The sequence below is a fragment of the Schistocerca americana genome, chromosome 8 (genome assembly GCF_021461395.2).
Source record: "Schistocerca americana isolate TAMUIC-IGC-003095 chromosome 8, iqSchAmer2.1, whole genome shotgun sequence".
Lineage (NCBI taxonomy): Eukaryota > Metazoa > Arthropoda > Insecta > Orthoptera > Acrididae > Schistocerca > Schistocerca americana.
Genome location: NC_060126.1, coordinates 142,978,879 through 142,983,038, shown reverse-complemented (window position 1 = coordinate 142,983,038; position 4,160 = coordinate 142,978,879).

Sequence of the window (4,160 nt, the reverse complement as noted above, 5' to 3'; positions counted from 1 at the left end):
ATTTAACAGAGCCAGTTTCCCCCTTCAATGAGAAATTCGTGGCTTCTTTCTTTATGTTCAATATTACTTTATTGCTTGCGTACAGTGAAGAATTCAGTTCCGTTTTCTTGTTGAAAGGCAGCGTCACTGAGATTTCAGAGATCGGCCAACGGCTTTGACACACCAGAAACATAAAGGCTGCTTTCCACATTATCGGTTATTCAGTTATACAAACCAAAGGCGAACTTGTAAACGCACCGGCGCACGATCCCATCATGCCAAATGCCGGGCCAGTGAAGCGATTACGAAAGAAACATCGCAAACTTCGTTCTATTCGGAGCGTTTGCACACTCATACGTCCAATTTGACGCTGTGTATAGAAACGCAGACTCGTCAGAAAAGACGTGATAGCTCTAGGCGCCCTCTCTCTGCTGTAGTGTCAATGGAAACCGCAACAATGTTTCTGGTGCTCTACATGTTGCGGCGCTTAATTCCGGACAAATTTCAATCTGAATTTCCCGTCATATCGTAGTTCCGCCGGAGGCCGCGATTGGCTCTCTTGAAAGACATAGGCATCTAGAAAACAGTCAGACCCTCAGAACGACCGAGATTCAGGACAGCTTCCACTTGCTCCACTTACGGGGCGTCTCTGTGGCACTCCTCTCGATCCCAGGACACGTTGGTATCCGTGTAAACGAGGTGGCCGATATAGCGGCCAAGGCTGTAGTCCCTCTTCTTCAGCCTGCTGTTCGCATGGTTCCCTTCTATCTACAGTGTTTTATGTCGTCGTGTTGCTCTTTTATGGCACGCACATTGGTCTACACTTCCCAATAATAAATTGCGGGACGTGAAAGCTCTTCCCTGTGCTTGGACCTCTTCCTCCCGAACTCGTCGTCGGGAGGAGGTAATTTTGACTCCGGATAGGGCACTGTCTTTTTAGCCATCGACATCTTTTAAGTGGCGATCCTCCACGCTTCGTCCCCACTGCTGTGACCTTTTTTTCCATTTCCCCTATTTTACTCCGCTCCGCGGCCGTCTATAGCTGTCGCCTGATATATCTTTCATTTTAGCAGATGACACGCGCTCAGCCAATCGCGTCCTCGAGTTTATCAGTTTCAGTGAGATGACGTCGGTCATTTGAAGCTCTTTTTGGCGAAAACAACCCCCCCCCCCTTCTATAGTGGTTTTCTAAGCTTCCCTTCTGTCCTTTTAGTTTCCCCACTTTTTGAGTTTCGCCCCCATTGCTGCTGATTTCCAATTTGCTTTTTTTTTTATGTTTCCCTAAGCCACAGATCGGACGCTAATGGCCATAGCAGTTTTGCGTCCTAAAACCATAGCAAAAAAAAAAAAGTATACTATTCTTCGGGTAGCTGAGCTCAACTGTTTACGATATTGTGGCCAAGTATAATGCTTCGGAGAAGTCTGGGGAAAGTTCCGCTAACCCGGAGGGGAAACGAGGAAACACGAACTGCGGCAGTCATCGGAGAGGCATAGGGCGCTGATTTCGGAGGACCCACGGCAATCGCCGAGGGAAGTGGCGTCAATATTGAATGTCAGCGAGCGAACGATGTGCCGGACGGCAGAGGAGAACCTCACACGACCCATTTAATCCAATACTGGCTCTCGCATAAAGTTAACATATTCTGGTTAAAGGATTTCTGGACCCTGAATACCCCAGATTTGGACTTCTTCGACTACTATCTTTGGAGCCTAGTGGAAAGAGTTAATTCGCAAATATGGACAGCGCTATTTTAAAGAGTGCGTGCGGGCGCTTCAGGACAAAATTGGAGGCGGCCGTTGTGGCTGAAGGGGGTTACATAGAGTAATGTTACTCTTGAAAGATACTACTACTTATATGCAAAAGGATTTTTCATTTTCATTTGCATTTTGTTTTAATAAATTTGCTTTTTTAAAAAAGTTTCATTTGTCCGAATTTAAGCGCTGCACCCTGTACACTCAGCAACACAGTCAAAGGGTCACTTGTTCGAAACTTGGTACTTGTTTCCGATTACGGTGTAGAAGTTTGAAATTTGTCTCAAAGGTGCCTACAACCTTCCTGAAAAAGCGTGGCGTCCAGCGACGTCACCCTTTTGCTCGGCGACAGCTCAAATGGTTCAAATGGCTCTGAGCACTATGGGACTTCTGAGGTTATCAGTCCCCTAAAACTTAGAACCACTTAAACCTATCTAACCTAAGGACATCACACACATCCATGCCCGCGGCAGGATTCGAGCCTGTGACAGTAGCGGTCGTGCGGTTCGAGACTGTAGCGCCTAGAATCTCTCGGCCACGCCGGCCGGCTCGAGGACATCGAAGTGAGAGAAAAAACAAAAATTCCAGGACCCAGCAGTTCATGTGAGGTATAGGGTGAATTAATGATGTCATGTTGGCACCAAATTTCAGCACGATTTTCAGTGGGCGTGTCATGCGATGGGTTGGTAGTCGCACCTCGTCTTACTCACATTGCGCACCTTCTACGCTATGCGGGTCAGAACTGCAGCGATGCAGCGACGCAGTTTTGTGACCAATTATCGAGGAAAACGTTTTAGTCGCCCTGCCGATCAGAATCGACAAGGAAAGGGCTCAGCGGGTGGTATGAACGGTTAAATGAAACAGTCCCCTTCACTTGGGGTATTGATTCCCAAACATTTCGCGATAGAAAACGACAGTTCGCGGTGCGATGACCTTTAAACTGCTGAACTCCTTCGGAGGGTTCAACTCTTCTCGAAGGAAATAGTAGGTCAGAAACCTTACGAGATAGTACCCCTCTGGAGTGCAGTGTGTACGCACTTCTTTTTATCTGGTGTATTGGGTGGAACCACGAAGGACGATTCAAAAGCATTCGAGGAAATTTTTGCGTGACCCGAAGCAGCAGAGGTTGCTTATGCTTTTTCAGCCCTCCTGCCTCGCGCCTTCCTGTGACGTGATCACACCCCAAGGGAAGGAGTAGTTTCGTTGACGCCCTTTATGCCACCCCTTGAGTCCTCCTCATGTCTATTCTGTGCGGCGGTGTAGCTGATATGTTGTCCTCGACCACCCATAAGGAAAACGGTTGATTTCAACGCTGTGCGTCGCTGTTCTGACCTCCATCGAAGAGGCATCAAAAGAACGAGTGAAATGAGAGTAGGAAGGGGTTGTGACGACGTTCCCATCACGTGACACATCCATGGTAGCATTGGCCAGAATGGAGGTGAAATTTGGTGCCAATGCGATATCATTAACGCACGTAACACCTCACATGAACTACAGTCCTCTGGTCTTTTTTCACAAGTGTCGACACCTTGCTGTTTGAAGCGTCACGGAGTCCGAAGGTAACGTGATGGGACGCCACGATTTTCCGCCATTACAGAGGAAAGCTGTATCGACCTTCGAGCCCAATTCTGCTACGTCGCATTGAGAAACAATTACAAGCCGACATAAAAGTTTTCTGTGTTTGGTACCACGTCATAATGTAAAAACTACTGTTGCTATAGAAAAGCCAACGTTTCGGCCACGACTGCGGTGGCCTTCTTCTGGGTTTAATGGTGCGTTCTAGCTATGCAGTGCCCTTTATATTTTGTTGTTAGTGTTCACTGCGCACGTCATTACGTCATAATTTTAAAAAGGTAGTTGGTTTATTGGTCACTTAACAGCAGCAAACTTCTTATTCGACGGTGGCCACCAATCATGGCACATAACACAAGAGCCAATGGACAACAGAGGTCACGTTCTCCCTCCACCGCAATAACCTATTAAAAATAAAGTTCCCTCTCCTTCTTCCTTAAGTGACCAATAAACCAATTACCTTTTTAAAATTATGACGTAATGGCGTGCGCAGTGAACACTAACAACAAAATATAAAGGACACTACATAGCTAGAACGCACCATTAGACCCAGAAGAAGGCCGCTGCAATCGTGGCCGAAACGTTGGCTTTTCTATAGCAGCAGTAGTTTTTACATTATGACGCGGTACCAAACCCAGAAAACTTGTATGTCGACTGACTCTGGCCGCGGAAGCCTACGCAATTATATTAACAATTACAAGGTTTCGAAAAGTAATCCCTTAACTGTGCACAATTCCCTCTGTGGCATTGTAGCGAGAAGGAACCGACTCTGCCTTACTTCTCTGGTTTCTGTATTACTAACCTGTTGCTGCTTCGGTAGTCCCTCGTCGCACAGTAGTAGCGCTCAGGCGCCAGGT